General features: G+C 38.8%; 1 protein-coding gene across 4 annotated transcripts in view; it reads left to right on the forward strand.

Annotated features, from left to right (window-relative positions):
• Window positions 1-24948, forward strand: part of FNDC3A (fibronectin type III domain containing 3A) — a 241095-nt gene that overhangs the window by 130319 nt on the left and 85828 nt on the right. The gene's annotated exons all lie outside the window — the stretch shown is intronic.

Here is a 24948-nt window from a genome sequence, read left to right on the forward strand (position 1 = left end):
ATTAAGGAAAATGGTGAACTGTACAATCTTATTTTGGTTCAGATAAATTGATTTTTTAACTAGTGAAAACTAAAAATGGGATATACAATTCTTGTAAGTACATAATAATCTGACATTTTTTTAAATTGAGGGTGTGGAAAAAAGAAATATGTAAATTTGATATAATATAGAACTGGCTTTTAAAAATTCTGTTATTAAGGAGGGCAGATAAGAAACTCAAGGCAAAAATATTTAAATGTTGAGGATTTTGTCAACCCAAAAAAAGTATCAGTATAAGTGGGGCTGTATTATGGAAGAAGATGTATTTGTTTGGATCCTGTCTATTTAACCAAATCGCTCTGTGAAGGAATACTAGTGAAAGAGACTAGTATTTACTACAGAACCACTTTGTGCTTTGCGTATAGTTTCCTAACACTATGTGAGAGTGTCTAGAAAGATCACTTTTCTTATTAGAAATAAATACCAGACTCTTTAAAGTTAGCTTCAGCCGAAGGATTTCCTGGTGAGACAGGCAACTGAATTACAAATACAGGAATCTATTATAGTTTAGCCTTGTAGTTAACTACAGTTACAATTTTGGACTAAGGAAAATAATAGTTAAGCGTTCTAACCTAGCCATAAACCTTTCCATTTTTTTCCTCCAAAGTATAGCTGGGATAAGGCAAGACTTGGATCTTCAGAGAATATATATATAAAGTTGTAGAGAGACTACTAAGGCTCTGGCCGGTTTGGCCTGAACGGTTAAGAGTGTCGGCCCGGACTTTCAGTCAAGATGGCGGCGTAGGTAAACACGGTATCGCGTCCTCCCACAACCACATTAAAGTTACAACTAAACTACAGAACAACCATCATTCAAAACCGCCTGAAATCAAGCCGAATGGATGTCCTACAACTTTAAAATTAAAGCAGCAGCGACATCCAGACTGGTAGGAGGGGCGGAGGCGCGACGGGCTGGCCCCATACCCACGTGTGGCTGATAAAAAATCAGGAGGACACCTCGGCAGGGAAGGTCCTCCCTGAGGTCTGAGGGGTCCCCGTACCACACCAGGTGCCCTGCTCAGGGTTCCAGTGCCAGGAAGAGAAGTCCCCGTAACTTCTGGCTGGAAAAACCAGCGGGAACTGAGGCTCAGAGAAGCTGACTCAGTTGGAACCCCAGGCAGCTCCTTAAAGTGCCTCTGCACGGACTTATTGGACTCACTCCCTCTAAGCTCGGAGGGGAGGCAGCTTGAGGGGCACCAGAGACATACAGGGAAGAACTGAGCTGTTTGGCACTGGAGAGGGGACTTTCTCCGGGACAAACGTGCTGTCTGAGGCCTTTGTTCCTTTGGTGACCCCTTCCATGGGGTGGCAGACAGCTGCCATATCTGAGACTCCAGCAACCTGGCTCACACTGATAGCCCCACCCTGGTGACTCCCTGAGGCCCCGCCCCACCCAACTTTCAGTCCCACCCAAGCTGTTGCCAATTACTTAACCATAGGATTGGCCTGTCTTGGATCCTGCTTCAGGTTTTTCCTAAATTCTTTCAAACAAGCAGCATCTGGTCTCAGCTAGCCCCATACCTCTCATTAAGTAATACACTGAAACAAACACAGGGAGGCAGCCAAAATGAGGAGACAAACAGGTCTCAAATGAAAGAACAGAACAAAACCCCAAGAAAAGAACTAAGCAAAATGGAGATAAGCAACCTCACAGATTCTGAGGTCAAAATACTGCTTATAAGGATGCTTAATGAACTTAGTGAGAACCTCAGCGAACTTAGTGAGGGCCTCAAGAGCATAAAAAAGGGCCAGTCAGAAATGATGGATGCACAGTCAGAAATGAAGGAGGCATTAACTGAAATAAAGAATAATTTACACAGATTCAATAGTAGAGTACGTAAATCCAAGAAGCAAACCATCGATTTGGAATATAAGGAAGCAAAAAATGAGGATAGTGTAAGGAGCCTCTGGGACAACTTCAAGCATGCCAACATTCGCATCTTGGGGGTGCCAGAAGGAGAGAACAAAAAATCAAAAACCTGTTTGAAACAATAATGGCAGAAAACTTCCCTAACTTGGTGAAGGAAATAGACATACAAGTCCAGGAAGCACAGAGAGTCCCAAATAAGATGAACCCCAAGAGGCCCACACCAAGACACATCATTATCAAAATGGAAAAGGTTCAAAACAAAGAGAGAATCTTAAAAGCAGCAAGAGAAAGGCAGCTAGTTACCTACAAGGGAGTTCCCATAAGGCTTCGCTGATTTCTCAAAAGAAACTTTGCAGGCCAGAAGGGAGTGGCAAGAAATACTCAGAGTAATGAAAAGCAAGAACCTACAGCCAAGATTACTCTATCCCGCAAAGCTGTCATTTAGAATTGATGGACATATAAAGAGTTTCCCAGACAAGAAAAAGTTAAAGGAGTTCATCACCACCAAACCGTTATTATGTGAAATGATGAAGGGTCTTTTTGAATAAAAAGATGAAATATATGAACAAACAAAATGGCAATGAATACACATCTATCAACAATGCAATCTACAAACAAAATGAACAGGCAGAACAGAAACATTCTCATAGATACAGAGAACATTTTGTTGGTTGCCAGATGGGAGGGAGGTTGGGGGAATGGGTGAAAAAGGTGAAGGGATTAAGAAGTACAAATTCATTCCTAGACTGACAAACCTCAAAGGGAAAGGGGTTAGGGGGTGGGAATAAATAAACCAAAGAACTTATATTCATAACCAATGGACACAGACAATAGTGTGGGGAAAGGCGGGAGGTGGGGAGGGAGGGGGTCAATGGGGGAAAAATGAGGAACATCTGTAATACATTCTACATTCAATAATAAAGATTTTAAAAAATAAATAACACACACACAAAAGAAAAACAGTTTAGTACTGGCAGAAGGAGACATGCAGGAGACAAAACTGAGAGTCCAGAAATTAGCCATTACATATATGGTTACTATGGACTGAATGTTTGTATCCCCAAAATTCCTATGTTGAAGTTTGCAAACTCCAACATTTGGAGATGGGACCTTTGGGAAGTAATTAGTATTTGATGAAGTCATAAGGGTAGGGTCTTCGTGATAATAAGATTAGTACCCTTATAACAAGAGACATGAGAGAGCTAACTCAATCTCTGCGCACACACAAAGAATGTGAGAGTACACAGCAAGACAGGGGCTACCAACAAACCAAGAGAAGTGGCCTCAGGAAAAAAAAAAAAAAAGTATCGACCCGCCTACCTAAGGGTCTCGTGTTTCATTCCCAGTCAAGGGCATGTACCTCAGTTGCAGGTTTGATCCCCCTCCCTGGTGGCGGTATGTGGGAGGCAACCAATCCATGTGTCTCTCTCACATCAATGTTTCTCTCTCCCTCCCTCCCTTCTACTTTATCTAAAAATCAATGGAAAAATATCTTAAGATGAGGATTAACAAAAGAGAGAGAGAGAGACTACTAAGAATGTACAGAATTTGATTTATATACCCTTGTACTATTTGCAGAGATTTTTCCAGGAAACAAGAAAGTCTTTCCCTTTATGGCCACATGTGTGTGATTTTTGCATATTTTTGCATACCTAGATATATAGAGATGAAAAATCAATCTTTTTCCAACTTATCTAGGAGTCATCATTTTTCTCTCTCATGGCAACCAATACTAGGCATAATTTCATTTCTCAGAAAGAGTCATATCTACAAGTATAATTTGTGCCCCCTACTGTGCTTATGGTTTTATAATAATGCACATCCAAATATGTTGCCATTAACCATAAGAGTCAGGCAGTAACATAGTAATAATGATGGTAAAAGATTTCCTTGCAGGTATGTATTAATGTAAGACTTCAGAGGTTAAATAACTGCCAGAGTCATACTTTTAATGTAGGACTCTGATCCCAAAACCTTAAAGATCTTGATTCACTTTTATTTAAAAAAAAAAAAAATTTTTTTTGCATTTATCTTCAGATAGAGCGGGAGGGAGAGAGGGAGGAAGAGAGAGAGAGAAACATTAATGTGAGAGACACATTGAGTGGCTGCCAACCACATGACCCCAACCGGGGCCAGGGACAAACTGCAACTGAGGTACATGCCCTTAGCGGGAACCAAACCCAGGCCTCTCTGCTCCATGGACCAGCGCTGTAACCATTGAGCCAAACCAGCCAGGGTTCTTGATTCACTTTTTTTTTTTTTTCTATCCTCACCCAAGGACATTTTCCCATTTTTTGTTCAGATAGAGTGGGAGAGAGAGAGAAAGAGAAACATTGACATGAATGGGACACATCGAGTGGTTGCCACTCGCATGACCCAACCAGGGCCAGGGACAAACTGCTACCGAGGTACGTGCCCCAGCAGGAACCGAACCCAGTTCTCTCTGGACCGCAGGCTGACTCTCTAACTGCTGAGCCAAACCAGCCAGGACTTGATTCACTTTTAGAGAGAAAAAAGAATTGGTTTGAGTAAAAGGATGGAAATGATGAATTTATATCTGAACATGTTAGGTTCAAAATACCTTTTGGTTTTAACCTCTTGCTCATAAGAAAGCTTGGAATGAGTATTAGTCATGGTTCTTTAGAGAAACAGAACCAGTAGGATATATAGAGATACATACGAGGCGATTTTTATGGGAATTAGCTCTTTGGAGACCAGGAAAGCTAGTGTTGTAATTTAGTCCAAGTCAAGCCCTGAGAATCTACCATTGGTAGACTAATGGTAGAGCCCCTATTCAGATTCTGAACGTCTGAGAACTAGAAATACTAATATCCAAGGGCAAGAGAAGATAGATGTCTCAGCTCAAGTAGATAAAGCAAATTTGCCCTTCCTCTGCCTTTTCTATTCGGACCTTCATTATCGGAATTGAATGATGCCATCTGGGGAAGGCCATCTGCTTTTACTCAGTTCACTAATTCAAATGCTTATCTCTTTTAGAATTACCATCATAGACACACCCAAAAATAATATTTTACAAGCTTTTTCTTAGCCCAGTCAAAATTGACACATAAAATGAACCATCATAGAATAGAAATAATGAATTTGTCAGTATGTAAGTTGGAGGCATGAGTGACATGTAACATTTAAGAGATGGGTAACAGAAGATGAGTGAATAAGGTAATATATAGAGAAACATACAGGTCTCTTCTATTTATTTCCTTTAAAGCTTGAGCAGTATAACAGGTACTGTAAGACTGATTGTTAATAAGTATTATAGGAGGAAAAAAGGGCAATAAGTTTGACGTGTTAAGAATTAAACAAAAGCCGGGCCAGTGTGGCTCAGTGGTGGAGCATCAGCCCATGCACCAAGAGTTTGCCAGTTTGATTCCCAGTCAGGGCACATGCCCAGGTTGTGGGCCCCATTCCCAGTGGGGGGCATGCAGGAGGTGGCCAGTCAATGTTCTCTCTCATCCATGTTTCTATCTCTCTCTCTCCCTTCCTCTCTCTAAAATCAATAAAGAAAAAAAAATTTTTTTAAGAATAAAACAAAAGAAACATTTGCTGTAGACCTTGCCAGTGCCTTTAACATGCTAATATCTATAATGAATTTTCAACAAGTGGTTGTTTGCACCATGTTCTAAATTCTTTTAAAGATGGAACTCTTATTAGAAGCACCTTATGAAACCAAATTTTATAAAACACATTTTCAGAAACACTGTCCTTGAGCAAACTGTTTCCGCTTTAAACTTTTTATGTTTGGATACTAATCCCCAGTGCTGCCCAACCCACCCACTTAGCATCTAAGAGTATACATTTATTCTTGGGAGAGGAGAACAGAGAGGACCAACATAAAGAAAGGTAAAAGACAAAGAAATATTTGCAGCTTATCACAAAGATTTCTTCAATGTAAAGAGTCCTTGCAAATCCAGTAGAAATATAGGCAAGGTCTAAGAATAGACACTTTACAGAAAAAGAAAAAGAAATGGCTCCTAAACATTTAATATGAATGTTTAACCTTACTCATAAGAAAATGCAAACTGAGCTACACTGAGATCCTGTTTCACCCTTAAGATTGACAAATATAAAATATATTTGAACTATTGAGGCTACATTAATGAGAATATATATTAGTTCAAACTCTGAGATTTAGTAATGTTAAAAATGTAAATTCTCTTTGATATAACAATTCTTCTAATTTATCCTACAGATATACTAACACATTTATGAAATGATGTTTAAACAAAGATATTCATTGCAGCATTGTTTGTAATAGCAAAAGGTTGACTATAACTTGATCATCAGTAGGGGAATAGTTGAATAAAGTATGGTACATTGTTACAGTGTAATACTTTACAACTATTAAGAGACTGAAGTAGCTCTACATGTGCAATATGGAAAGATCTCTAAGCTATATTATTAAGGTACAGAACAGTATGTATAGTATATCAACATTTGTATTTTTAAATATACACATAATTGCTTTTATAGGCATAGCGTATCTTTGAAAGGATTAATAAGAAACAAAGAATGGTTGCTTTTGGGAGGGAAACTGTATAGCTGGTGGACCAGTTTGAAAAGGAAGGCCCAAAACCTACAATCTAAATATCTCCAAAATGTTTCGTAGTCACAGGCAAAGAGCCTGGGAAGAGCCCTGTCTCCTACCTTTCTCTGCTTAATTTTATTATAAATTATCTACAGTCTGGTAATGTTTGAACCTGAAGCAAATGAGAAAAATAGAGGCCTCTATTCCTATCTTTGCCTTTTGTGGAGTTTTTTCCTGACTCTTTGCTCTGGTTAGCATGCCAACAACGCAGTGAGTTTTTAATCTCCCTGTTCCATTTAAGACCGTATTAGGTGATAGGGACTTGCCCTGAGAAGGTTGGAATGAGTAGGGTAAAATCAGGAACAACAGCAAATGATCAAAATATACAAGTCATGATAGAGGAAAAATAAGACCATGTAGTCCAGTCTTCTACTGATGAAAGTTTATATATAGTGAATAAGTATAAAAATGTTTTCAACTGTGAAATAGCATTTGGTTTTTACCATAGAAAATCTAGATTTAAAGAGTACCCCTCAAAAAGAAATAAGACAACTATCTCAGTAATTTTGTTTTGTTTTGTTTTTTAATCCTCACTTGAGGATATGTTTATTTAATCTTTTTTGTTTTTGAGAGGGAGAGAAAGAAACATTGATTGGTTGCCTTCTATACATACCCTGAATGAAAATCGAACCCAACAACCTTTTGGTGTATGGGTGGATGCTTCAACTAACTAAGCCACACTGGCCAGGGCACTATCTCAGTAATTTTTATGTTTTCCAAATGTTTCTTTCAGAGGACTAACAGTTTAAGAAATAAATGAACCTTTTCCTATTTTTAAATTTTTTTTTTTCATTTTCTAGTAAAAAACAAACTAGCTGAGGAAACATGAAAGCAAGTACGTGAGAACATGGGAAAGGATCTTTGGCATGTTTTCAAGTTAGTCTGATTATGTCAAATTAATGATGATACAACAAAAGATTATTAAACACCTTCAGCTGTCATCTTCCTTTGGCTGTCCAGTTCTCCTGGGAAGTGATAACATAGAAGGAAGAGTAATGCTTTAAGTCTAGAAGCCCAGTTTCTTTTTAGAAGAGCCATCAGCAGGATGTGAACATTCTGTGTCAAACCTCCAGGGATATGTTCTGTTCCTCTTACAGGAGAGGAAATCTCAAATTTCAGGTAGATGTGTTTAATTCAGGGAGGAGATATTTTGAGACCTTATATATGGTTACTCAAAATATGCCATCTTCTTCAATCCATTTGTAACCATAAAAAAAAATTTTTTTTGACAGTAAAACTAAAAGCAGTTAAAAGCCCCCAAAAAGGTGACAATAGGAAAAAGATTCTGAGGTAGCAGTATATTGTGAGGCCACCCTGAAGTGCTCCAATAAATCTAAATGTTATTTGTCAAGGACAGCGTGTTACATAAAATGCTTAATTAATGGTGGCATATTCTGCAAAAGATTTGTCTAAAGACTAATCTGAAAAGAAACTAGCACAACCCTTTTCAACATCAGCAGTAATGACTTAATGCAGTTTGTACATGTTACATGGCACTTTTTTTATATAATTTTTTTTCTTTTTTATTGATTTTAGAGAAAGAGGAAGGAAGAGGAAGAGAGAGAGAGAGAGAAACATCGATGAGAGAGAACATCAATTGGCTACCTCCTGCATGCCCCCCACTGGGGATCGGGCCCTCAGCCTGGGTATGTGCCCTCACCAAGAATCGAATCCGCGACCTCTTGGTGCATGGGTCGATCCTCAACCACTGAGCCACACTGGCTGGGTGGCACTTTTTTTTTCCAACCCCTGTGATCTTAATGTTTGATTCTGACAGGATTTGCGGCATTGATTCATATTACTACTACCTGTGTGATGTCATCATGTAGATGTGCAATTATTGAGACATAGTTAACCTAATGTGCTGCAATAAATCCTAAGCACTATTTCCTACTAGAATACCAAAGAATGATTCATCATTGTTCATATTAGACTGATACTAAAAATAGCAGTGTTCACAAGCTGCTGTATGCATGCACATTAGTATCACAGCCTTTGTAGCTTTCTAAACAAAAGCACTAAAAATACTTTTTGTTTAGAAACAGGTGCTTGGTAAACACATCTTCTACTTCAAGTTTTTTATCTACGTATAGTACATAGTTCAGTTTCATGCTAAAGGTAGATTCAAACCACAATAAGAAGTCATTCTTCAAACTTTTTTAGTGTGCTTATCGATGATATGTCTAAATCCTTGGCAAATTTAATTATAGAAATTTTTACCTATACACAGATAAATGAAATTGCCCATAATTCTGAATCCTACTTAGGCCCCAAATCATCTAAGCAGTAAATAATGACCTTGATCTTTTCTCTTATATAATTTCCTGCCTCATTCTGTTCTCAAATTATAATCACCAATTTGTTAAATTCCTAGACTTAGGCCACTAATTGCCTGCCTCATGTAAATAAATGTCACCAGGCGTTTTGTAGCCTTAACAAATAAGTGTTTCCTATTAATAGGGTGTCCTTATATCCCAGTTTGTCCAGAACAGTTTTAGGTTATCCTGTCATCTTGGTATGTAACCAGTTTAACATTTGTCCCAGACTATGAATTTTTTAACATAGTATAATTAGTAGTGACCTTAAAATAAACTGTGATGCATATGTGTGGCCATCATATTGAATTCCAGATTTTGCCATGGTCTCAGAATTCTAAATAAGCAGGTTATTTATCTCTTGTTTTTACTTTAACCTGTGATTAAATCTTAAAAACAACCTGAATAAACCATTTCTCTTTTCCTGACTCCTGCCAGAAGCAAGTCAAGGGAAGCAATTAAGGGATTTAGTCATAAAGCAAATACTCTTAGATATAGAGGGCTAAGCAATGCAAACTCCTTCCAGTCTCCTGGAGGTGATGGTGGCAGGTCATATGAGATGCTACTGCCCACGCTGGCCACTTGGTGTCATCAGGCCACTGGTTGAGGGATCAATAGGAAGCATATAGGTTAGGTGAATGTGAAATATATGCAGTAAATAAAATCTAGATATTCCTGCAACAGAATATATTTTTTAAATAGTCTGAATGTTTTTGTCATTTATTATGCAAATCTATAACTGTTTATTGTTGTTTGTGCTTTTTTTATTTTGCAATAAATCCTTTCAGCAAAAATGAGCTTAAAAACATCTAAATTTGATGAAACATTGAAAAGAATCATAAATAAAATACAGTGAGTTTTGTTTGTAAAAATATTTGAAGCTATTATAGTATCAGTGAAAATATTTGGACTGACTACACGTTTCGGTAAGATTTTTAAATATAGCTTCACTTAGCAAAATTTTCTCCCAGCTCACCAGATAGCACCTCAGAATCAGATATAAATATTATAGTACTAAATTAAAATATTATAGCAAAGAGTCAATTGAAGGTATCCTCAGCCTTAAAATAATTAACCATAAAATGCAAAACTTGCTGGCAGGTTTATGAAAAAAAATTTAAAATAAGACTTGGAAAATAAAAATTTTCAGTTATATACCAGTGATACGGAATTCTATACAATATAGCTAACAGATTGATTAAAATGCATGGGCATGGCCCTAGTCAGTTAGGCACAGCACTTAAACTGTTGGCCCATTGACCAAACAGTCATTGGTTCGATTTCTGGTCAAGGGAATATACCTTGGTTGCAGGTTCAATCTCTGGCCTCGGGTCAGGGTTGTTCGGGAGACAACCAATCAATGTGTCTCTCTCACATCGATTTTTCTCTTTCTCTCCTTCCCTCCTTCCCTCCCACTATATCTAAAAATCAGTGGAAAAATGTCCTCAGGTGAGAATAAAAAGAATGTATGGATATGTACTAATATTATTGTTCTGCTTATGCTACTCTTTAATATTCAGATAATTCAACATAAAGAACTTGATAAAATGATCTTTAATGCACTCTATTGTGTTGTTTTTTGTTTTTTTTTTATCCTCACCCGAGGACATTTTTCCATTTTTTGTACAGATGGAGAGGGAGGGAGAGAGAGGAAGGGAGAGAGAGAGAGAAACATCGACGTGAAGGGACACATCGAGTGGCTGCCACCCGCACAACCAACCAGGGCCGGGGACAAACTGCAACCGAAGTACGTGCCCTTAGCGGGAACCGAACCCGGGTCTGTCCGGACCGCAGGCTGACGCTCTAACCGCTGAGCCAAACCGGCCAGGGCTCTATTGTGTTTTTTTAATAAAACATTTTATTTTTTAAATAGAACTCCTTTGTTTGCCCCTCAGTATAATAAAAGCAATTAGTTAATTAGTGAACTTAAACCCCTCCTACTATTTTGAGATTTGAATATCCTTTCTTTATGAAATTATGTGGTGTAATATAAGATAGACTTCCTTCTATCTATTCTTAATTCTCCCTTCTATCATTTTTATGTCATTAAAGGTCCTAATTTTTTTTAAGACTGGTTATCTTAATGAGTCTCTAGAATCTGTTTTGAAATTTTATTGGCACATAAATCCAAATACTTGGGAAAATACTGTATTAAAATATACTTATCTCTCTGCATGGACTCTTAATCTCATCCTGCCACTCTCATTCCCCATTCAATCCAAAATATATCTGGTCTTAGTGTAACCAAACAAAAAACGGAGGTTCAGCTGTCTGCCGCAATGGAAGTCCAATTCATGCCCTGGCCAGTTTGGCTCAGCGGTTAGAGAGTCCGCCTGCGGTCCGGAGAGACCCGGGTTCAGTTCCCGCTAAGGACATGTACCTCGGTTGCAGTTTGTCCCCGGCCCTGGTTGTTCGTGCGGGTGGCAGCCACTCGATGTGTCCCTTTCACATCGATGTTTCCCTCTCTCTCTCTTCCTCTCTCTCCCTCCCACTCTGTCTGTACAAAAAATGGAAAAAATGTCCTCGGGTGAGGATTAAAAAAAAAAAAGTCAAATTCATGAGGCAGGTGCTGGTGCAGAAGGACAGAGGATTTATTTAGGAGCCACACGACCTGGGTGAAGGGTGGACTCCCGTCTCAAAGACCACCATTCTTGCTAACTTTCGGTCCTGTCCATACATATTTCTAGCTTTTGGCACACTCAGTGTAAGAACCTCTACCTGCTGCCATCTTGGCCAGTGGGGGAGACTCCTTGGCACTCTGAGTGACTGTGTACAGTAACATTAGGATAATTCTCATGGTTGCATTTTTAATTTTTTGAGGACCCTCCATACTGTTTTCCATAGTGGCTACACCCATCTGCATTCCTACCAACTATGCATGAGAGTTCCTTTTTCTTCATATCCTCACCAGCACCTATTATTTGTTGACTTCTTCATGATAGCTATTCTGACAGGTGTGAGGTGATGTCTCATTGTTGTTTTAATTTCCATGTGTCTGATGATTAGTGATATTGACATGCCAAGTCATTGTGACCATGTTCTATGACAGTTTGAGACATATAGTTATTGATCTGCAGAAGATAAGGATTAGCTTGACACTATGGTGCTTGGACTCAATTTTTTTTTTTTAATTTTTTTTTTATTGGTTTTAAAGAGAGAGGAAGGAAGAAGGAGATAGAGAGAGAAAGAAACACCAATGAGAGAGAACATCGATTGGCCACCTCCTGCATGCCCCCCACTGGGGATTTGGCCCACAACCTGGGCATGTGCCCTGACTTGGAATCAAACTAGCGACCTCTTGGTGCATGGGTCGATGCTCAACCACTGAGCCACACTGGCTGGCTGGACTGTTAATTTTAATCACATTTCAGCACATACAAACCAGAGAGGTTATACGTCCCAACTCTAAAAAGGGCATAACACCAGCTTCACTCCTTACATCATCATTATTATTATTATTATTATTATTTTAATCCTCACCTAAGAACACTTTTCTATTTATTTTCAGACAGAATAGGAGGGAGAGAGAGAGAGACATCAATGTGAGAGAGACACATCGATTGGTTGCCTCCACACTACCCCGAGCAAGGCCGGGGACCGAACTGCAACTGAGGTATGTGCCTTTGACTGCAATCGAACCCACAACTCTTTGTTCCGTGGGCTGACGCTCTAATCACTGAGCCAAACAGGCCAGGGCAATGTTATTTTTTTTTTTTATTGTAATTTTCCCTATATGAATGTACCCTTTTCTTCAATTTGTCACCTATTTGGGGTTTTTATTTGGGGAGGGGGCTTAGTTTTTGTTTTTGGTGTTGTGTATACCTCTCAAATCTCCTTAACTTATCTTTTAGAACATTTAGGTACACTTTGCTTTGTTATCATCATATGTACCGAGCAGATATTTGAGGTGTATTGTGTAAGGTCTTCCATTCAAATGTTCAGTGCTTTTGTATTTGTGGTTTATCTTAAGTAAATTTTGCTGCAATTTTCTCATTTATATCTTAGTTTCCTCACCTATAAAATGGAAACAATAGTTACTCTACTTCATAGGGATATTATGTAGATTAAATGACTTAATATCTGTAAAGGCCTGGTTACCCAATAAGTACTTCTAAACAGTGTCATCCCAAGTATATTGCTAGTGCTTATATTGACAAGCCTACCTGAAAATCTAGTTCAGGAATATGTTAAAATGTTACCAAGAAGTCCAAACAATTGGTATGACATGCCATGGTATTAATTTAAGAGAGCTCTCTGCAAAATATATGATAGTGTTGTGAAAATAAAACTCAGGTGCATTTTAAGTTTGTTAAAATTGTGATTTTATCAGGTATTAAAGGGAAAATGAACAGTGTGGAGCCAGCATGGGTTCACGATGCAGACTTTCTTAGAGAGCTCTTGAGGAGCTTTAGGCGGTCTCAGGATGTTGGAAATGGGTACATGGAGAAGCTGAGTTGTGTGGCTCTGGGGCAGGGGCCATTTTTCTCCTCATGCACATGACCAGTGAAAGCTCCCTGCACAGAAGATCCACTAGCCCCATCCTCCCTCTTCCCTTTGCCCCTACCCTGCCAATTTTGTGCCCTGCAGAGGAGTCTACTGGCTGCAGCCAGTCTGGGCCCAATATGCAAACATACTTGGGAGGCAGACTCAGGTTTGGTGGAGCAGCTGACAGGCAGAGGCAGATCTCAGAGTGCCTTGGTTACTTTTGCTTACCTGCCCCTGGGCTTGATGCTGGTAGCAGCCGGCCTTGGCGTACATAGGTTGGCCCCTCCCATGTGCACCCAGGTTCAGCAGAGTTAGCCACAAACTGTGGATCGCTTTATAACTAACTCCAAAAATGTAGTTTAGGGCCAGTCACAGGCAACACCTGACATTGACTGCCAGAGATACTCCCAGGAGGCCCCAGAATCAGTACTGCCCTTTGATGGCCTTCATACCACATTTGAGCATGATCCAACTAACTCCGTACGCACCACACCCAAAGGGAGATCTTGACAGGCACCAGATAATGCTGGAGCAAATTTCACATCATTGGTTCAGCTCCCACACAGTAACTTGTGCACAGGGTCAGTCATAGTCAGCCAGGTTGAGCATCAATCCCACCCACTGACAGGCCAACAGCATTCAGGACTCAACTACAACAGAAGGCTTACATAACCCACAGGATGGACATTCCTGGAGCACCTAGCCCCAGTGACCATGAGATTGTGCCACTGAAACCCACAAGACACTACATAAGGCCACAATACCAAGACTGGGAGACACAGCAGATCTACTTAATACACAGAAACAAATACAGAGAGGCAGCCAAAATGGGGATACAAAGAAGCATGCCCCTAATGAAAGCACAGGAGCACAATCTGGAGAAAAATTTCAAACTACATAAAATAAAGGTAAGAGTTCAAAACAATGTACATAGGTACATTGTTCAGATGCAGAATTCAAAACAATGGTTTAAGGATGTTCAAAGAACTTAGTGGAAGAATAGATTAATACATTGAGAATTTAAACAAAGAGTAAGCATAGAAAAGAACATAGAGCCTTGTCGGGTTTGGCTCAGTGTTTAGAGCGTCAGCCTTCAGACCAGAGAGTCCTGGATTTGGTTCCCGCTAAGGGCATGTACCTTGGTTGCAGTTTGTCCTCGGCCCTGGTTGGGGTTGTGCAGGTGGCAACCAGTCGATGTGTCTCTCCCACATTGATGGTCCCCTCCCACCCCCCCACCCCACCCCACTCCCCGCTCCATCTGAAGATAAGTGCAAAAATGTCCTCGGGTGAGGATATAAAAAGAAAGAAAAGAACATAGAAACCATTTTAAAAGTCAAATGAAGAATGCAATTTCTGAAATGAAGACTACACTAGAAGAAATCAGCAGCAGGTTAGATGAAGCAGAAGATCAAATCAGTGATTTGGAAGACTAGGTAGCAGAAAACACCCCATCAGGGCAGCAAAAAGCAATAAAAAATATTTTTAAAAAATGAGGATAGTTAAAGGGACTCTGAGACAACTTCATTCATAACAATATCCACATCATAATGGTGCCAGAAGGAGAATAGAGCAGCCAAGTGATTGAGAATATATTTTGAATAAATAATGACTGAAAACTTTTCTAACCTGGTGAAGGAAAAACACATACAAGTCCAGGATATGTGGAGATTCCCAAATATGATAATCCCAAAGAGGCCCATACCAAGACACATCATAATTAAAATAGCAAAGATTAAAGACAAAGAGAGAATGCTAAAAGCTGCAAGAGGAAGACAGTCACCTACAAGGAAGCTTCCATGAGACTGTCAGCTGATTTCTCAATTGAAACATTTCAGGCCTGAAAGGGATTAGCATGAAATAGTAATGAAAAGCAAGGACCTACAACCAAGACTACTTTACCCTGCAAAGCTATCATTTAAAATTGAAGGAGAAATAGTTTTACAGACAAGAAAAAGCCAAACAAGTTAATTAGCAAACCAATAATAAAAGAAATATTAGCCATGGCTGGTTTGCCTCAGTAGTTTATTGTCGACTCACAAACAAGAGTCATGGGTTTGATTCCTGGTCAACAGCACATACCACCGTTGCAGGTTCGATCCATGGCTGTGGTCGTGGTCCTGCAGGAGGCAACCAATTAGTGTGTCTCTCTTACATCAATGTTCCTTTCTCTCATTTCTCTCCCTATTATGCAAATAGAGACAAAAAAAGGCAGGGGTGGCAATATTTATACCTGACAAAATAGACTTTTTTTTTTTGTTATTTTTATTAATTTATTTTTGTTACACATGGTTCTCCTTTATTCTCCCATTGATACCCTTTCTGATCCCCACACCCAGCATTGTTGTCTATGTTCATTAGTTATGCATTCATGCATATAAGTTCTTTGGTTTATCTCTTCTCTCCACCATTCCCCCCTCTTCTGAGGTTTATCAGTCTGTACCCTACTAATATGTCTCTGGGTCTATTTTGTTCATTATATTCCATAAATAAGTGAGATCATGTGATATTTGGCTTTCTTTGATTGGCTTCTTTGGCTTAGCATAATACTCTCCAGGTCCCTCCATGTTGTCTCAAAGTATAGAGAGCTTTCTTTCCTACAGCTGCATAATATTCCATTGTGTATATATACCTCTGCTTTTTTATCCACTCATGTGGACACTTGGTCTGTTTCCAGATCTTAGCAATTGTAAATAGCACTGCTATGAACATAAGGGTACATATATTCTTTCTGATTGGTGTTTCAGGTTTCTTGGGGTATATTCCTAGAAGTGGGAGCACTGGATCAAATGGCAGTTCAACTTGTAATATTTTTGAGGAAACACTGTATTGTTTTCCATAGTGGCTGCACCAGTCTGCATTCCCACTAGCAATGTACTAGAGTTCCCTTTTCTTTACACCCTCACCAGTACTTGTTGTTTGGTGATTTGTTGATAGCAGCCATTCTGGCAGGTGTGAGGTGATACCTCATAGTCATTTTAATTTGCATCTCTCTGACGGTTAGTGACGTTGAGCATTTTTTCATATGTCTCTTGGCCATTTATATGTCCTGTTTGGAGAGGTATCTGTTTAGATCCTCTGCCCTTTTTTTTTGAGGGGGGGGTACATGCCCCTAGTGGGAACTGAACCTGGGACTCTCTGGTCTGCAGGCTGACGCTCCAGCCACTGAGCCAAACCAGCCAGAGCACTCTGCCCTTTTTAATTGGATTATCTGTCTTCCTTCTGTTGAGTTGTATGAGTACTCTATATATTTTGGAGGTGAACCCCTTATCTGATGTATCATTGGCATGTATGTTCTCCAATATAGTGGATTCCATTTCCATTTTGCTGATTGTTTCTTTTGCTGTGCAGAAGCTTTTTAGTTTGATGTAGTCCCATTTATCCATTTTTGTCTTTGTTTCTCTTGCCTTAGGCTTTGTTATCAGTGAAAATTCTGCTGGGTGTCATATCTGAAATTTTGTTGCCTACATTTTCTTCTAGGAGTTTTATGAGTCACATTTAAATCTTTTATCCATCTTGAATTTATGTATGATGTAAGTTGGTGGTCTAGCTTCATTTTTTTGCATGTAGCTGTCCAATTTTCCCAACACCATTTATTAAAGAGGCTGTCTTTACTCCATTGTATACTATTGCCACCTTCGTCAAATATTAATTGAGCATATTGTCTTGGGTCAATTTCTGGGTTCTCTATTTCTGTTCCATTGATTTTTATGTCTTTTCTCATGCCAGTACCAGGCTGTTTTGATTACAGGGGCTTTGTAGTATAACCTGATACACCTGGTATTGTGATCCCTTCTACTTTGTTCTTCTTTTCAATATTGCCGTGGCTATTTGGGATCTTTTTTGGTTCCATATAAACTTTTGGAGTATTTGTTCTAGTACCATGAAATACGACCTTGGCATTTTAATGGGGATTGCACTGAATCTATAGATTGCTTTGGGTAGTATGGACATTTTAATGATGTTAATTCTTTCGATCTAGGAACAAAGTATATGCTTCCACTTCTTTATATCTTACTATTCCTTTTTTTAGTGTCCTGTAGTTTTGTGAGAACAGGTCCTTTACTTCTTTGGTTAAGTTTATATTTAGGTATCTTAGTTTCTTTGCTGCAATGGTAATGGGATTGTTTTTTTAAATTTCTCACCCAAGAATACTTTTTCCATTTATCATCATAGAGTAGGAGGGAGGGAGGGAGAGAGAGACAGAGACAGAGAGAAGCATTGATGCAATAGAGCCACATTGACTTACTGCCTCCTGCATGACCTGACAAGGGCTGAGGATGAACCAAAACTAAGGTACATGCCCTTAACCAGAATTGAATCCACGATTCATTGTTCCACAGGCCGATGCTCTAACTGTTGAGCCAAACTGGCCAGGGAAGGATTGTTTTCTTTTAGTTTCTATTTCTGAGTGTTAATTATTGCTGTATAAGAATGTGGTCAATTTCTTGATGTTAATTTTGTATTCTGCTATTTTTCCAAATTTATTTATTAGCTCTATTAGATTTTTAATGGAATCTTTAGGGTTTTCAGTGTACAATATCATGTCATCTTCAAATAATGACAGTTTCGCTTACTCTTTTCCAATTTGGATCCCTTTTAATTTTTCTTCATGTCTAATTGCTGTGGCTAAGACTTCCAGAACTATATTAAATAGAGGTGGCAAAAGTGGGCATTCCTGTCTTGTTCCTTTTCTTGGGAGAAATGCTTTTAGTTTTTGCCCACTGAATATGATTTGGCTGTAGGTTTTTCATATATAGCCTTTATTACCTCAAGATATGGTCCCTCTATTCCCACATTGCTCAGTGTTTTTATCAGAAATGGGTGCTGCATTTTAAAGGTAAGTGCTTTTTTAGCGTCTGTTGATATGATCATAAGGTATTTATCTTTCATTTTGTTTATGTGGTATATCACATTTATTGATTTGTGAATATTGTACCAGCCTTGCATCCCTGAGATGAATCCCACTTGGTCACGGTGAATAATTTTTTCAGTGTATTGCTGGATCTGATTTGTTGATATTTTGTTCAGGATTTTGCCATCTGTGTTCATCAGGGTTATTGGCCTGTAGTTTTCTTTCTTTGTAGTGTCTTTATCTGGGTTTGGAATTAGAATTATGCTGGCCTCATAAAGCGAGTTTGGAAGTAAGTCTTTCTTCTTGAATTTTTTGGAGTAGCTTGAGGAGAATGGGTGTTAGTTCTTCTTTGAATGCATATATGTTTATCAAGGTTATATCTTCCTGTTGGATAGATCCTTTCAAAATTCTGCAGTGGCCTTCTTTGTCTCTAGTTATGGCCTTCATTTTGAAGTTATTTTAACCAATATGAGTATTGCTACCCCAGCTCTTTTTCCTTTTTCATTTGTTTGGAAAATTTTTCTCCTCCTTTCACCTTCATCCTATGTGAATCTTTTGTTGTGGGGTGGGTTTCTTGTAAACAACATATATATATGAGTCATGCTTTCTTATCCAGTCAGCTACTCTGTGTCTTTTGATCAGAACATTTAATTCATTTACGTTTAAGGTTATTATTTATATGTAGGGTTTTTTTTTTTGCCATTTTTGTTTATTTTGATTATGTTTCTCTTTCTGTTTCTTCTGCTTGTTACAGCAGTCCTTTTAACATTTGTTGGAGTGCTGGTTTGATGCTAATATATTCCCTTAGTTTTTGGGGGGGGGTCTGGGAAGCTCATTGTTTCACCTTCTATTTTGAATGATAGCCTTGCTGGATAGAGTAGTCTTAGGTTCAGATCCTTGTTTTTCATTACCTTAATTCCTTCATGCCATTCCCTTCTCGCCTGTAGTGTTTCTCTTGAGAAGTTAGCTGATGGCCTTATGGGGGTTCCTTTGTTGCTTATCTCTTGCTCCCTTAGGATTCTCACTTTGTCTTCAGTTTTTGGCATTTTAATTATTATGTGTCTTTGTGGGGGCCTCTTTGGGTTCTTCTTTTTTGGGGTTCTGTGTGCTTCTTGGATTTGTATGCCTTTTTCCTTCACCAAGCTAGGGAAGTTTTCTGTCACTATTTCTTCAAATATATTCTGTAATCCCTGCTCATATTCTCTTTCTGCTGGCACTCCTATGATGTGGATGTTGTTATATTTTATATTGTCCTACAGTTCTCTCAGGATGTCTTCCTGTTTTTTACTTTATTTATTTATTTATTTATTTATTTTGGTTCTCTGATTGGGTGATTTTTTTCTACCCTGTCTTCTAATTCACTGATCTGGTCCTAGGCTTCTTCTACTCTGCTGGTTATTCTTTCCAATGTGTTCTTTATTTTTGCCATGCCATTTTTATTTCCAATTTGTTGGTTTTCAGTGTTTCTGTATCTTTACTCATGCTGTTGAACTTCTTCTTGATTATTACTGTGAACTCTGCCTCTGATATTTTGCTTCATTCCATCTCATTCATTTTTTTCTTCAGTAGAATTGTCTCTTTCATTTGGGATTTGTTTCTTTGTTTCGCCACTTTGGCTGTCTCAGTGGGTTTTGCAGCCTGCCAAATCTTCCCTGTGGGTGTTGGTGTTCTGCTGATTATGGCTCCCTCTACTAGGTTTAAATGAGTGTGGGGGGACCCACGTTAAACACCACTGTCAAGTCTTACTTTCCTGGGTAGATTTGCAAGCCAAGAAATGGTTCAGTTATCCTGTAGCTTTTTGCCTGGAGGTTGTTAGTCTCAGTTACTTGATGAGCCTGGATTTGTAGCCCAAAGCTGAATAAAAAATCCCTCAGCTGTAAGAGGATTTCCAGTGGGTGGTGCTCTTGCTTGCTATCAGAGTCTAGATGTTAATAAGCCTCAATTTGCATTTCTGTGGCCTGGTCTGGTGGTGTTGAATTCCGGAGGGAGGGGCTGTTGCTTCTCCCCAGGGCTCTGGGGAGGGACTCTTTGAGTAAGATGGCTACTGTCCTGTGAGGGAGTGATTCAGCACAAAACTCCCAGTGTTCTCTCCTCCAGCTTTCTTCTGAGTCAGGAGCCCTAACTCTCTTCACATAGTTCCAGTCCAGTGGGCCCTCCCTCTGCCAGAGTCCAAGGTGAGTGGCTGTACCTGATTTTGGTGCTTTTTAAAACCCCCACTTTCTCAGCAGGGAGCTCTCACAACTAATACAGCCTTCTGCTGCTTTCTGTGAACTCCCATCCTGCCCTCACATGCCTCCAGAGTTCCTACCAGGCTTGATTTGGTGTCCTCTTTCTGTCCCTGGGTATATGGGTTTTCTCCAGCTGCTTTTCAGTTGGTTTTTCCTGATGATTTGTCTTTATTTTAGTTGTAATTCCAGTTTGGTTTCATTCACTCTGCTGCCATTTTTTCTCCTGTCTCCAAAATAGACTTTAAAACAAAAACTGTAATAGAAAAAGAAGGACATTACACCAAAAATACAAACAATTCAATTAAAAAATGGCCCTTCCCAGTTTTGCTCAGTGGTTAGGGTGTCAGCCCTTGGACAGAAAGAAGGGTCTTAGGTTCGATTCCTGGTCAAGGGCATGTACCTGGGTTACAGGTTCAGTCCTGGCCCCAGTCAAGGTTGTATTGAAGGCAACCAATTGATGTGTCTCTCTCACCTCTCTCTTCGTCTCCCTCTCCCTCTCCCTCCCCCTCTCCCTCTCCCTCCCTTAAACTTTATCTAAAAACTCAATGGGAAAATATCCCTGGGTGAGGATTAACAGGAAAAATAAAATGGACAAAGGACAGGAATAGACTCTTCTCTAAAGAGAGCACACAGATGGCCAATAGACATTTGAAAAGATTCTTAACATCACTATTCATCAGAGAAATGCAGATTAAAACAACAATGAGATACCACCTCACAAGTGTCAGAATAGCTATTATCAATAAGTCATCAAACAATGAGGATGTGGAGAAGAGAGAACCCTCGTGCACTATTGGGAATACAGATTGGTGCAGCCACTATAGAAAACAAAAAATTAAAATTGCAACTGCCTTATGGCCCTGTGATATATATACGAAAAAATCCAAGACACTAATTTGAAACAAATATGTACCCCCATGTTCATTGCAGCATTATTTACAATAGCCAAGATATGGAAGCAACCTATGTGCCTATCAAAAGACATGTGGATAGAAAAGCTGTGGTACAGTAGATTGTTACTCAGCCATAAAAAAAGAATGAAATCTTAACATTTGTGACCGCATGGTTGTATCTAGAGGGTATTATACTAAGTATCAGAAAAAGACATACCATATGATTTCACTTATGTGGAATCTAAAAAAAACAATAAACAAACAGAATCTTAACAGACTCATAGATACAGAAAACTGAATCATAGATACAGAAAATAGACTGATGGTAGCCAGAGAGGAGGAGAGTTGGTAAACTGGATATAAAAGGTAAAGGTATTAAGTACAAATTGGTAGTTACAAAATAGTCATGGGGATATAAAGTACAGCATAAGGAATATAGTCAATAACGTTATAATAACTATGTGTGGTGCCAGGTGGATATTTGAACTATCAGGGGGAACACTTTATAAAGTATGTGATTATCTAACCATTATGCTATGCATCTGAAACTAATACAAAATAATATTGAATGTAAACAGTAATTGAAAATTTTTAAAAAGAAAATGTAAAATATGCTTATCACTGTGTAAAGCATTCCTATAATTGTAATACTCTCAATGCATCCCCTCACTTTATTTTTATAGGAACATTTTTTACTCATGCACTTTCTTCTATTAACAAGGTCTTTAGGAAATATAAAATACCTCTCTCTTATATGTTTCCTATTATAACTCAAAGGTACTTGAAAGTATAGATCATGCTACTAATCCTTGGCATTAGAACTTTGTGGCAGTTGTAATGATAGTAAGGGTATGGAACTAAGTCTCATTAGAAGGGTACTGAAGACAGGTGAAAATACTGAATGGGACGAAATGACCGATAAAGCAAAGACCAAGTGGAGGTAATAGAAGAAGTGGAGAGAGAGCTCTGACCTAGTGAAAGGACAATGATTCTTCTGAAAATAACATTGAAATGGTTCAGTTGGTTGATTAGATATGTGGCCAAGGTCATGGGGGTAGGAAGTTCCTTAAAGAGTGGTGAGGATCTCTGATAATCACTCTAGAAAACAGAATAGGTTATTAACCAGGGATGAATTCCTGAAAGGATAGATGCCTGAGCAATGCTGACAGCTGAGTTAAAGTTCTAGATAACTAAATTTATTAACATGCCAGTCTGCATGCTATTTGATTTCTACAGTTCAGGTCTAAGAGAAGGTAAGGTGATTATCTGATTGATTAAAATTGGGTATTTGAGAGATGGGAAAGAAAATCAGTCTATGGAAGGTAGTGTTGGATCAGAAGAAAGCAGAGAAGAAAGATTGTGAGGAAAAACAAATGTAGAGGAGAATTGGAGAGATGAAAAACAGATGTGGTGGCCAGAGACTGAAACATGAAACCTAAGATTTCTAACATGAGAGTGGAATTCTAAGTGAAAGTTTTAGGATGTGTCTTTGAACATGGGTTACTAAAAACAGAATGGAAGAGAAGAGTTAAAGAAAGATTGAGACTAGGCCCTGGCCAGTTTGGCTCAGCATTTAGTGACGACCCTTGGACAGAAGGGTTTCAGGTTCCATTCCCTCTCATGAGTATGTAGGAGGCAACCAGTTGATGTATTTCTCTCACATCAATGTTTCTCTCCCCTCCCTCCACACTCTAAAAATAGTGATAATAATAAAATCATTGGATAAATATCCTCTGGTGAGGATTAACAACAACAAAAGAAACTTAGTTTCAGGCTAGGTTTTTTTGGACATTAATGTCGTTGTGCTCATGGGCAAAAGTTGGAATAGAGAAAAAAAAAGAACTGTGAAATGGTGCCAAAGTTCTCAGTGAGGGCTGAGCATGACAGCAGTTAGATGGGGTAGAGGGTAACATACTCATATGGTATAACCTCAAGGAAAAAGAAACTTTAGCATGGAATAGGAACAACAGTGGTAATAGGCAAGCAGCCTTGGGGTATCTGGAGACTACCTCAAGAGAATGGGAGGCCTTTGCTCCCAGGGGCTGCTGGAAAAACTGTCCTAGGGAAGAGCCAGGTTTCATTTAAAGGAAGTACATGAACAGGTATTCTGTGAAAAGGTTGAGGACATAAGGGAATTTATAATAGGGAAAATGGTTCTAATGAGCACAATGAAAGCAATTGAAAAGGTAAACCAGTGGGTGGAGGGGAGTAAAGTAGGGAGTGGGGGATACATCTATAATACTGTCAACAATAAAAAATAAATTTATTACCCTGACCAGTTTGGCTCAGTGGTTGGGGCGTAGGCCTGCAGACTAGAGAGTCCCGGGTTCGGTTCCTGCTAGGGGCATGTACCAAAAAAATAAAATAAAATAAATTTATAAAAAGAAAAGAAGGTAATGGAAACACAGCTGTGTGAAAACACAAGACAAAATGAGGAAGTGGGCTTTGCAGGGGCTTGCTCTTTGTTTAGGGACTAAAGATACATTGAAGTATGGTTGGAATTACTGAGGGGGAATCCAACATTTACCAGGAGACTCTGCCACTAAGTCTTGCTCTTCAGGCCAGCCTTGCCTTTTAGTGGGAACTCAGAATGAACAATTACCCTTCCCTGTGTGTGAGAGTGGTCTTGTAGAGTTTCCTCTCCTCTGGAGTATCTAGCATGTATTTATTGAAATCAAGTTATCCCTTGCCAGTTCTTGTTCACTTATTTGGAGACTGACCCTTTTAGAATGTGGTTTACTGACTTCATTGTGTGCCCTTGGCAAATTAACTGCATTCTGCTTTTACCTGACTGATGCCTACTTTAGTTATTGTGAGGATTGAGTTAACACATGTAAAACACTCCAAGTGGTGCCTGGCACATACTCTGCACCATGTAACTTATTTGGGGGCAGAAAAAAAAAGTGATCATACTTTTACTCATATTAACTATTATTTATTGAGCAGTGCCAACCATTACTTGGTACTTGAAATTTATCTAATTTGATTCTCACAACAATGCTATGAGGTTGATTATATTAACCTTTTTACAGAAGGAAGCAGATTCTAAGAATAGTAAATTGCCTTGCAAATATCAAAACTGTTATTAAACTTACCTTTTGATACCAAAATCCACTCTCTTTCCACTCTGCAACTTGTTACTAATCACAATCATTATCATTACCTGTACATTTGTATTAGCTATTAATACATTTCCTTAACTTACATAGCACCATAAAGTAATGAAAATAACCTCCAAAAGTTTTTCAGTTTTATCTCTCTTATAATCTTTGGTATACTCCCTGGTCTCCAGCTTTGTTTTGAGTAGCGTGCTCTGAGCCTCAACCCATGACCTATCTTCAGATTTCACAGATATGAGTAAAAATGTCTTCCACCAAGTATCCGTATTAATGTCCAGGTTAAGTAATAAATATAAAGAGAGAGAGAAAGGGGGGGGGGGAGAGAGAGAGAGAGAAAGAAAACCCCTTATTATTAGCTTCAGAGGTAAATACCAACCTGAAACAAATCTCACATTTGAGGAACACATTAATCAAGCTTATATTCTCAGTCAATTCTTTGTGGGCATTTTTAAGGATTGAGTATGGACAGGGGATCAAATTACACAAAAATATTTCAGAATGAATCTTCCTAATTAATATTATATGTATCCTAAACTTTCCAAAC

The sequence above is a fragment of the Molossus molossus genome, unplaced genomic scaffold (genome assembly GCF_014108415.1).
Source record: "Molossus molossus isolate mMolMol1 unplaced genomic scaffold, mMolMol1.p scaffold_m16_p_9, whole genome shotgun sequence".
NCBI classification, from domain to species: Eukaryota; Metazoa; Chordata; class Mammalia; order Chiroptera; family Molossidae; genus Molossus; species Molossus molossus.